Source organism: Nerophis ophidion, linkage group LG03 (assembly GCF_033978795.1).
Source record: "Nerophis ophidion isolate RoL-2023_Sa linkage group LG03, RoL_Noph_v1.0, whole genome shotgun sequence".
Taxonomy (NCBI): domain Eukaryota; kingdom Metazoa; phylum Chordata; class Actinopteri; order Syngnathiformes; family Syngnathidae; genus Nerophis; species Nerophis ophidion.
The window spans coordinates 10,238,138-10,251,035 of NC_084613.1; positions in this window are offsets into that span (position 1 = coordinate 10,238,138).

Genomic DNA, 12,898 nt, shown 5'->3' on the forward strand with positions numbered 1-12,898 from the left:
CGAAATAATTTTTCATTCATCACTCCAAGCAATGTTTAAATTTTACAATGTAACTAAAACAACTCTTACTTACTAAACAGTCCCATTGGTGATGTCCATAGGGGTGTTTTCTTGCATATTTGTACGTGCTATCGTAATGTCATGCAACTAGCACTGTTAAAATTAGCTAAAATGCTAACATGTTCGACCGGAAGTACAAGTGCCGGTCCGACTTCTAGCCGTCCATGGCGTTTCTGCTCGAAATTATTCTCAATTCATCACTCCAAGCAATGTTTTAGTTTTACAATGTAACTAAAACAACTCTTACTTACTAAACCGTCCCATTGGTGATGTCCGTAGGGGTGTCTTCTTGCATATTTGTATGTGCTATCGTAATGTCGTGCAACTAGTGTCGTTAGTATTAGCTAAAATGTTAACCCGTTCAACCGGAAGTACAAGTGCCGGTCCGACATTTAACCGTCCATAGCGTTGCTACCCGAAAAGATTCTTCATTTATCACTCCAAGCAATGTTCAAATTTTACAATGTAACTAAAACAACTCTTACTTACAAAACCGTCCCATTGGTGATGTCCGTAGGGGTGTTTTCTTGCATATTTGTACCTGCCATCACAATGTCACGCAACTAGCACTGTTAGCATTAGCTAAAATGCTAACACGTTCGACCGGAAGTACAAGTGCCGGGCCGACTTCTAGCCGTCCGTAGCGTTTTTGCTCGAAATTATTCTCCATTCATCACTCCAAGCAATGTTTAAATTTTACAATGTAACTAAAACAACTCTTACTTACCAAACCGTCCCATTGGTGATGTCCGTAGGGGTGTTTTCTTTCATATTTGTACGTGCTATCGTAATGTCATGCAAATAGCATCGTTAGCATTAGCTAATATGCTAAAACGTTCAACCGTAATTACATGTGGCGGTTCAGCTTCTAGTCGTCCAAACCGTTTTACTCGAAATAATTCGTCATTCATCACTCCAAGCAATGTTTAAATTTTACAATGTAACTAAAACAACTCGTACTTACTAAACCATCCCATGTTTGATGTCCATAGGGGTGTTTTCTTGCATAATTGTACGTGCTATCATAATGTCGTGCAACTAGCGTCGTTAGTATTAGCTAAAATGCTAACACGTTCAACCGGAAGTACAAGTGCCGGGCCAACTTCAAGCCGTCCATAGCGTTTTTACTCGAAAGGATTCTTCATTCATCACTCCAAGCAATGTTTAAATTTTACAATGTAACTAAAACAACTCTTACTTACTAAACCGTCCCATTAGTGATGTCCATAGGGGTGTTTTCTTGCATATTTGTACGTGCCATCACAATGTCACGCAACTAGCACTGTTAAAATTTGCTAAAATGCTAACATGTGTTCGACCGGAAGTACAAGTGCCGGTCCGACTTCTAGCCGTCCATGGCGTTTCTGCTCGAAATTATTCTTCATTCATCACTCCAAGCAATGTTTAAATTTTACAATGTAACTAAAACAACTCTTACTTACTAAACCGTCCCATTGGTGATGTCCGTAGGGGTGTTTTCTTGCATATTTGTACATGCCATCACAATGTCACGCAACTAGCACTGTTAGCATTAGCTAAAATGCTAACCCGTTCAACCGGAAGTACAAGTGCCGGTCCGACTTCTAACCAACCATAGCGTTTCTACTCGACATGATTCTTCATTCATCACTCCAAGCAATGTTTAAATTTTACAATGTAACTAAAACAACTCTTACTTACAAAACCGTACCATTGGTGATGTCCGTAGGGGTGTTTTCTTGCATATTTGTACCTGCCATCACAATGTCACGCAACTAGCACTGTTAAAATTTGCTAAAATGCTAACATGTGTTCGACCGGAAGTACAAGTGCCGGTCCGACTTCTAGCCGTCCATGGCGTTTCTGCTCGAAATTATTCTTCATTCATCACTCCAAGCAATGTTTAAATTTTACAATGTAACTAAAACAACTCTTACTTACCAAACCGTCCCATGTGTGATGTCCGTAGGGGTGTTTTCTTGCATATTTGTACGTGCCATCACAATGTCACGCGACTAGCGTCGTTAGTATTAGCTAAAATGCTAACACGTTCAACCGGAAGTACAAATGCCGGTCCGACTTCTAGCCGTCCATAGCGTTGCTACCCGAAAAGATTCTTCATTTATCACTCCAAGCAATGTTCAAATTTTACAATGTAACTAAAACAACTCTTACTTACAAAACCGTCCCATGTGTGATGTCCGTAGGGGTGTTTTCTTGCATATTTGTACCTGCCATCACAATGTCACGCAACTAGCACTGTTAGCATTAGCTAAAATGCTAACACGTTCGACCGGAAGTACAAGTGCCGGTCCGATTCCTACCCGTCCATAGCGTTTCTACTCGAAAGGATTCTTCATTCATCACTCCAAGCAATGTTTAAATTTTACAATGTAACTAAAACAACTCTTACTTACCAAACCGTCCCATTGGTGATGTCCGTAGGGGTGTTTTCTTGCATATTTGTACCTGCCATCACAATGTCACGCAACTAGCACTGTTAAAATTTGCTAAAATGCTAACATGTGTTCGACCGGAAGTACAAGTGCCGGTCCGACTTCTAGCCGTCCATGGCGTTTCTGCTCGAAATTATTCTTCATTCATCACTCCAAGCAATGTTTAAATTTTACAATGTAACTAAAACAACTCTTACTTACTAAACCGTCCCATTGGTGATGTCCGTAGGGGTGTCTTCTTGCATATTTGTGTGTGCTATCGTAATGTCGTGCAACTAGTGTCGTTAGTATTAGCTAAAATGTTAACCCGTTCAACCGGAAGTACAAGTGCCGGTCCGACATTTAACTGTCCATAGCGTTGCTACCCGAAAAGATTCTTCATTCATCACTCCAAGCAATGTTCAAATTTTACAATGTAACTAAAACAACTCTTACTTACAAAACCGTCCCATTGGTGATGTCCGTAGGGGTGTTTTCTTGCATATTTGTACGTGCCATCACAATGTCACGCAACTAGCACTGTTAGCATTAGCTAAAATGCTAACACGTTCGACCGGAAGTACAAGTGCCGGTCCGACTTCTAGCCGTCCGTAGCATTCCTACTCGAAAGGATTCTTCATCCATCACTCCAAGCAATGTTTAAATTTTACAATGTAACTAAAACAACTCTTACTTACTAAACCGTACCATGTGTGATGTCCGTAGGGGTGTTTTCTTGCATATTTGTACGTGCCATCACAATGTCACGCAACTAGTACTGTTAGCATTAGCTAAAATGCTAACACTTTCAACCGGAAATACAAATGCCGGTCCGACTCCTAGCCGTCCATAGCGTTTTACTCGAAAGGATTCTTCCTTCATCACTCCAAGCAATGTTTAAATTTTACAATGTAACTAAAACAACTCTTACTTACCAAACCGTCCCATGTGTGATGTCCGTAGGGGTGTTTTCTTGCATATTTGTACGTGCCATCACAATGTCACGCGACTAGCGTCGTTAGTATTAGCTAAAATGCTAACACGTTCAACCGGAAGTACAAATGCCGGTCCGACTTCTAGCCGTCCATGGCGTTCCTACTCGACATGACTCTTCATTCATCACTCCAAGCAATGTTTAAATTTTACAATGTAACTAAAACAACTCTTACTTACTAAACCGTCCCATTGGTGATGTCCGTAGGGGTGTTTTCTTGCATATTTGTACGTGCTATCAAAATGTCACGCAACTAGCGTCGTTAATATTAGCTAAAATACTAACACGTTCAAACGGAAGTACAAGTGCCGGTCCGACTTCTAGCCATCCATAGCGTTCCTACCCGAAAAGATTCTTCATTTATAACTCCAAGCAATGTTTAAATTTTACAATGTAACTAAAACAACTCTTACATACAAAACCGTCCCATTGGTGATGTCCGTAGGGGTGTTTTCTTGCATATTTGTACCTGCCATCACAATGTCACGCAACTAGCACTGTTAGCATTAGCTAAAATGCTAACACGTTCGACCGGAAGTACAAGTGCCGGTCCGACTTCTAGCCGTCCGTAGCATTTCTACTCGAAAGGATTCTTCATTCATCACTCCAAGCAATGTTTAAATTTTACAATGTATCTAAAACAACTCTTACTTACTAAACTGTCCCATTGGTGATGTCTATAGGGGTGTTTTCTTGCATATTTGTACGTGCCATCACAATGTCACGCGACTAGCACTGTTAGCATTAGCTAAAATGCTTACACGTGCACCGGAAGTACAAAAGCCGGTCTGACTTCTAGCCGTCCATAGCGTTGCTACTCGAAAGAATTTTTCATTCATCACTCCAAGCAATGTTTAAATTTTACAATGTAACTAAAACAACTCTTACTTACTAAACAGTCCCATTGGTGATGTCCATAGGGGTGTTTTCTTGCATATTTGTACGTGCTATCGTAATGTCATGCAACTAGCACTGTTAAAATTAGCTAAAATGCTAACATGTTCGACCGGATGTACAAGTGCCGGTCCGACTTCTACCCGTCCATAGCGTTGCTACTCGAAAGGATTCTTCATTCAGCACTCCAAGCAATGTTTAAATTTTACAATGTAACTAAAACAACTTACTTACTAAACCCTCCCATTGGTGATGTCTGTAGGGGTGTTTTCTAGCATATTCGTACGTGCCATCACAATGTCACGCAACTAGCACTGTTAGCATTAGCCAAAATGCTAACACGTTCAACCGGAAGTACAAGTGCCGGTCCGACTTTTAGCTGTCCATAGCGTTTCTACTCGAAATTATTCTTCATTCATCACTCAAAGCAACATTTTAGTTTTACAATGTAACTAAAACAACTCTTACATACTAAACCGTCCCATTGGTGATGTCCGTAGGGGTGTTTTCTTGCATATTTGTACGTGCCATCACAATGTCACGCAACTAACACTGTTAGCATTAGCTAAAATGCTAACACGTTCGACCGGATGTACAAGTGCTGGTCCGACTTTTAGCCGTCCATAGCGTTCCTACTCGAAAGGATTCTTCATTCATCACTCCAAGCAATGTTTAAATTTTACAATGTAACTAAAACAACTCTTACTTACTAAACCGTCCCATTGGTGATGTCCATAGGGGTGTTTTCTTGCATATTTGTACGTGCCATCGCAATGTCACGCAACTAGCACTGTTAGCATTAGCTAAAATGCTAACACGTTCAACCGGAAGTACAAGTGCCAGTCCGGTTTCTAGCCGTCCATAGCGTTTCTACTCGAAAGGATTCTTCCTTCATCACTCCAAGCAATGTTTAAATTGTACAATGTAACTAAAACAACTCTTACTTACTAAACCGTCCCATTGGTGATGTCCGTAGGGGTGTTTTCTTGCATATTTGTACGTGCCATCACAATGTCACGCAACTAGCACTGTTAGCATTAGCTGAAATGCTAACACGTTCGACCGGAAGTACAAGTGCTGGTCCGACTTCTAACCAACCATAGCGTTTCTACTCCAAAGGATTCTTCATTCATCACTGCAAGCAATGTTTAAATTTTACAATGTAACTAAAACAACTCTTACTTACTAAACCGTCCCATTGGTGATGTCCATAGGGGTGTTTTCTTGCATATTTGTACGTGCCATCGCAATGTCACGCAACTAGCACTGTTAGCATTAGCTAAAATGCTAACACGTTCAACCGGAAGTACAAGTGCCAGTCCGGTTTCTAGCCGTCCATAGCGTTTCTACTCGAAAGGATTCTTCCTTCATCACTCCAAGCAATGTTTAAATTGTACAATGTAACTAAAACAACTCTTACTTACTAAACCGTCCCATTGGTGATGTCCGTAGGGGTGTTTTCTTGCATATTTGTACGTGCCATCACAATGTCATGCAACTAGCGTCGTTAGTATTAGCTAAAATGCTAACACGTTCAACCGGACGTACAAGTGCCGGTCCGACTTCTAGCCGTCCATAGCGTTCCTACTCGAAAGGATTCTTCATTCATCACTCCAAGCAATGTTTAAATTTTACAAAGTAACTAAAACAACTCTTACTTACTAAACCGTCCCATTAGTGATGTCCATAGGGGTGTTTTCTTGCATATTTGTACGTGCCATCACAATGTCATGCAACTAGCGTCGTTAGTATTAGCTAAAATGCTAACATGTTCAACCGGAAGTACAAGTGCCGGTCCGACTTCTAGCCGTCCATAGCGTTTCTACTCGAAAGGATTCTTCATTCATCACTCCAAGCAATGTTTAAATTTTACAATGTAACTAAAACAATTCTTACTTAATAAACCGTCCCATTGGTGATGTCTGTAGGGGTGTTTTCTTGCATATTTGTATGTGCCATCACAATGTCACGGAACTAGCGTCGTTAATATTAGCTAAAATGCTAACACTTTCAACCGGAAGTACGAGTGCCGGTCCGACTTCTAGCCGTCCATGGCGTTTCTGCTCGAAATTATTCTTAATTCATCACTCCAAGCAATGTTTTAGTTTTACAATGTAACTAAAACAACTCTTACATACTAAACCGTCCCATTGGTGATGTCCGTAGGGGTGTTTTCTTGCATATTTGTACGTGTCATCACAATGTCACGCAACTAGCACTGTTAGCATTGGCTAAAATGCTAACACGTTTGACCGGAAATACAAGTGCTGGTCCAGCTTTTAGCCGTCCATAGCGTTCCTACTCGAAAGGATTCTTCATTCATCACTCCAAGCAATGTTTAAATTTTACAATGTAACTAAAACAACTCTTACTTACTAAACCGTCCTATTGGTGATGTCCGTAGGGGTGTTTTCTTGCATATTTGTACGTGCCATCACAAAGTCACGCAATAGCACTGTTAGCATTAGCTAAAATGCTAACACTTTCAACCGGAAATACAAATGCCGGTCCGACTTCTAGCCGTCCATAGCGTTCTACTCGAAAGGATTCTTCATTCATCACTCCAAGCAATGTTTAAATTTTACAATGTAACTAAAACAACTCTTACTTACTAAACCGTCCCATTGGTGATGTCCGTAGGGGTGTTTTCTTGCATATTTGTACGTGCCATCACAATGTCACGCGACTAGCGTCGTTAGTATTAGCTAAAATGCTAACACGTTCAACCGGAAGTACAAATGCCGGTCCGACTTCTAGCCGTCCATGGCGTTCCTACTCGACATGACTCTTCATTCATCACTCCAAGCAATGTTTAAATTTTACAATGTAACTAAAACAACTCTTACTTACTAAACCGTCCCATTGGTGATGTCCATAGGGGTGTTTTCTTGCATATTTGTACGTGCTATCGTAATGTCATGCAACTAGCGTCGTTAATATTAGCTAAAATACTAACACGTTCAAACGGAAGTACAAGTGCCGGTCCGACTTCTAGCCATCCATAGCGTTCCTACCCGAAAAGATTCTTCATTTATCACTCCAAGCAATGTTTAAATTTTACAATGTAACTAAAACAACTCTTACATACAAAACCGTCCCATTGGTGATGTCCGTAGGGGTGTTTTCTTGCATATTTGTACCTGCCATCACAATGTCACGCAACTAGCACTGTTAGCATTAGCTAAAATGCTAACACGTTCGACCGGAAGTACAAGTGCCGGTCCGACTTCTAGCCGTCCATAGCGTTTCTACTCGAAAGGATTCTTCATTCATCACTCCAAGCAATGTTTAAATTTTACAATGTATCTAAAACAACTCTTACTTACTAAACTGTCCCATTGGTTATGTCCGTAGGGGTGTTTTCTTGCATATTTGTACGTGCCATCACAATGTCACGCGACTAGCACTGTTAGCATTAGCTAAAATGCTTACACGTGCACCGGAAGTACAAAAGCCGGTCTGACTTCTAGCCGTCCATAGCGTTGCTACTCGAAAGGATTCTTCATTCATCACTCCAAGCAATGTTTAAATTTTACAATGTAACTAAAACAACTCTTACTTACTAAACCGTCCCATTGGTGATGTCGGTAGGGGTGTTTTCTTGCATATTTGTACGTGCCATCACAATGTCATGCAACTAGCGTCGTTAGTATTAGCTAAAATGCTAACACGTTCAACCGGACGTACAAGTGCCGGTCCGACTTCTAGCCATCCATAGCGTTCCTACTCGAAAGGATTCTTCATTTATCATTCCAAGCAATGTTTAAATTTTACAAAGTAACTAAAACAACTCTTACTTACTAAACCGTCCCATTAGTGATGTCCATAGGGGTGTTTTCTTGCATATTTGTACGTGTCATCACAATGTCACGCAACTAGCACTGTTAGCATTGGCTAAAATGCTAACACGTTTGACCGGAAATACAAGTGCTGGTCCAGCTTTTAGCCGTCCATAGCGTTCCTACTCGAAAGGATTCTTCATTCATCACTCCAAGCAATGTTTAAATTTTACAATGTAACTAAAACAACTCTTACTTACCAAACCGTCCCATTGGTGATGTCCGTAGGGGTGTTTTCTTGCATATTTGTACGTGCCATCACAATGTCACGCAACTAGCACTGTTAGCATTAGCTAAAATGCTAACACTTTCGACCGGAAGTACAAGTGCCGGTCCGACTTTTAGCGTTTCTGCTCGATATGATTCTTCATTCATCACTCCAAGCAATGTTTAAATTTTACAATGTAACTAAAACAACTCTTACTTACTAAACCGTCCCATTGGTGATGTCCGTAAGGGGTGTTTTTTTTGCTTATTTGTTTGTGCCATCACAATGTCACGCAACTAGCACTGTTAGCATTAGCTAAAATGCTAACGAGTTAAACCGGAAGTACAAGTGCCGATCCGACTTCTAGCCGTCCATAGCGTTCCTACTTGAAAGGATTCTTCATTCATCACTCCAAGCAATGTTTAAATTTTACAATGTAACTAAAACAACTCTTACTTACTAAACCGTCCTATTGGTGATGTCCGTAGGACCGTCCCATTGGTGATGTCCGTAGGGGTGTTTTCTTGCATATTTGTACGTGCCATCACAAAGTCACGCAATAGCACTGTTAGCATTAGCTAAAATGCTAACACTTTCAACCGGAAATACAAATGCCGGTCCGACTTCTAGCCGTCCATAGCGGTTCTACTTGAAAGGATTCTTCATTCATCACTCCAAGCAATGTTTAAATTTTACAATGTAACTAAAACAACTCTTACTTACTAAACCGTCCCATTGGTGATGTCCGTAGGGGTGTCTCGTTGCATATTTGTGTGTGCCATCACAATGTCACGCAACTAGCACTGTTAGCATTAGCTAAAATGCTAACCCGTTCAACCGGAAGTACAAGTGCCGGTCCGACTTCTAGCCGTCCATAGCGTTTCTACTTGAAAGGATTCTTCATTCATCACTCCAAGCAATGTTTAAATTTTACAATGTAACTAAAACAACTCTTACTTACTAAACCGTCCCATTGGTGATGTCCGTAGGGGTGTCTCGTTGCATATTTGTGTGTGCCATCACAATGTCACGCAACTAGCACTGTTAGCATTAGCTAAAATGCTAACCCGTTCAACCGGAAGTACAAGTGCCGGTCCGACTTCTAGCCGTCCATAGCGTTTCTACTTGAAAGGATTCTTCATTCATCACTCCAAGCAATGTTTAAATTTTACAATGTAACTAAAACAACTCTTACTTACTAAACCGTCCCATTGGTGATGTCCGTAGAAGTGCTGCATACACTTTTTAGGAAACAATGATGATATACAAATACATATTTGTGTAAACCATTTAATTAAAGTTGCCATATGTACTAATGTGGCCAGAAATGGTACTGCAATCGCAGTCAAAATTCTGTAGTCCTCTCCCACTCTCCCTGACTAAGGTTCCCAAATATGTAGGAATACCATGAATTGATTTACGTGGACCCCGAATTAAACAAGTTGAAAAACTTAATGGGGTGTTACCATTTAGTGGTCTATTTTACGGAATATGTACTGTAGTCTGCGATCTACTAATAAAAGTTTCAATCAATGGTTTGAATGTTGAAGAGTTCGAATTTCCAGGATGAACGGAATTTGGTTTGGAACTTGGGAAAGTGTTAGATGGATGAGTGGAATGTGTTGATGTTGGAATAATTTGACTAGGTCGAAAAATGTGAAAATTGGGAAAGTTTTAAAAATTGACTATTCATTTTGAATGGGGAAAATGTCCCGGAAAACCTGGAATTTTGGGAAATCTGGGAATTTTTGGAATGTGTCAAAGAGAAACCCAAGATTCCCGAATAGGCTGAACAGTTTGAAGTTGGAACGCTTTGAATCGGTTGAAAAATCCCATCCATCCGTCCATTTTTCTACCGCTTATTCCCTTTCGGGGTGGCGGGGGGCGCTGGCGCCTATCTCAGCTACAATCGGGCAGAAGGCAGGGTACACCCTGGACAAGTCGCCACCTCATCGCAGGGACGGTTGAAAATTGTTCCATTGATTTCATTGAGAATTTCGTGGAAATTTCGGGAAAAGCTGGGGGTTTTTGGAAAATGTTACAAGACTTGAATGTTCTGAATGAGTTGAAATGGTTGGTGTTGGAATTTTTCGAATTGGTTGAGAAATGGTATTAAGGAATTCCTGGAATTTCGCGAAAACCGTAAATTTTTCCGAGTTCAATTAACAACTTAGTTTTATTTTTTCCTGATTAAGAGGAATGTTTGGACAGTGGAACGGTTGAAGTGGGTCGAAACATGTGGGAGGAGTAGTCCCCAGAGAAAAGGGTCAAAAAAGGGTCTTAAAAAAGAGAATTTTGGGAATTCCTGGAATTTTTTTAAAACTTGAAAAACTTATAGTTTGAATTTCCAGGATAAGTGGAATGTGTTAAAGGTGGAATGGTTTGAATCGGTTGAAAAATGTGTAAAAGGTGGAAGTTTGAAAAATGGCCAATTCATTCTGAATGGGAAAATGTCCTGGAAAACCTGGAATTTTGTGAAATCTGGGAATTTTTGGAATGTGTCAAAGGAAAGCCCAAGATTCCCGAATAGGCTGAACAGTTTGAAGTCGCAACGCTTTGAATCGGGTGAAAAATTTTTCATTGATTTCATTAAAAAATTTGTGGAAATTTCGGGAAAAGCTGGGTTTTTTGGGAAAATGTTACAGGACTTGAATGTTCTGAATGAGTTGAAATGGTTGGTGTTGGAATTTTTCAAATTGGTCTAGAAATATTGATGTAGTAACATGTGGAATAGAGAAATGGTATTAAGGAATTCCTGGAATTTCGCGAAAAAACGTAAATTTTTCCGAGTTCAATTAACAACTTAGTTTTATTTTTTCCTGATTAAGAGGAATGTTTGGACAGTGGAACGGTTGAAGTGGGTCGAAACATGTGGGAGGAGTTAGTCTCCAGAGAAAAGGGTCAAAAAAAGGTTTTAATAAAGAGAATTTTGGGAATTCCTGGAATTTTTTTTTAAACTTGAAAAACTTATAGTTTAAATTTCCAGGATAAGTGGAATGTGTTAAAGGTGGAATGGTTTGAATCGGTTGAAAAATGTGCAAAAGGTGGAAGTTTGAAAAATGGCCAATTTATTCTGAATGGGAAAATGTCCCGGAAAACCTGGAATTTTGTGAAATCTGGGAATTTTTGGAATTTGTCAAGGGAAAGCCCACGATTCCCGAATAGGCTGAACAGTTTGAAGTCGGAACGCTTTGAATCGGGTGAAAAATGTTTCATTGATTTCATAAAAAATCTCGTGGAAATTTCGGGAAAAGCGGCGTTTTTTGGGAAAATGTTACAAGACTTGAATGTTCTGAATGAGTTGAAATGGTTGGTGTTGGAATTTTTCAAATTGGTTGAGAAATGTTGATGTATTAACATGTGTAATTGAGAAATGGTATTAAGGAATTCCTGGAATTTGGCGAAAAACCGTAAATTTTTCCGAGTTCAATTAACAACTTCGTTTTTTTTTCCTGATCGAGAGGAATGTTTGGACAGTGGAACGGTTGAAGTGGGTCGAAACATGTGGGACGAGTAGTCCCCAAAGAAAAGGGTCAAAAAAAGGTTTTAAAAACGAGAATTTTGGGAATTCCTGGAATTTTTTCCAAACTTGAAAAACTTATAGTTTGAATTTCCAGGATACGTGGAATGTACTAAAGGTGGAATGGTTTGAATCGGTTGAAAAATGTGTAAAGGGTGGAAGTTTGAAAAATGGCCAATTTATTCTGAATGGGAAAATGTCCCGGAAAACCTGGAATTTTGGGAAATCTGGGAATTTTTGGAATGTGTCAAAGGAAAGCCCAAGATTCCCGAATAGGCTGAACAGTTTGAAGTCGGAACGCTTTGAATCTGTTGAAAAATGTTTCATTAATTTCATAAAAAATTTTGTGGAAATTTCGGGAAAAGTGGGGGTTTTTTGGAAAATGTCACAAGACTTGAATGTTCTGAATGAGTTGAAATGGTTGGTGTTGGAATTTTTCAAATTGGTTGAGAAATGTTGATGTAGTAACATGTGGAATTGAGAAATGCTATTAAGGAATTCCTGGAATTTCGCGAAAAACCGTAAATTTTTCCGAGTTCAATTAACAACTTCGTTTTTTTTTCCTGATTAAGAGGAATGTTTGGACAGTGGAACGGTTGAAGTGGGTCGAAACATGTGGGAGGAGTAGTCCCCAGAGAAAAGGGTCAAAAAAAGGTTTTAATAAAGAGAATTTTGGGAATTCCTGGAATTTTCTTTGAACTTGAAAAACTTATAGTTTAAATTTCCAGGATAAGTGGAATGTGTTAAAGGTGGAATGGTTTGAATCGGTTGAAAAATGTGCAAAGGGTGGAAGTTTGAAAAATGGCCAATTCATTCTGAATGGGAAAATGTCCTGGAAAACCTGGAATTTTGTGAAATCTGGGAATTTTTGGAATTTGTCAAGGGAAAGCCCACGATTCCTGAATAGGCTGAACAGTTTGAAGTCGGAACGCTTTGAATCGGGTGAAAAATGTTTCATTGATTTCATTA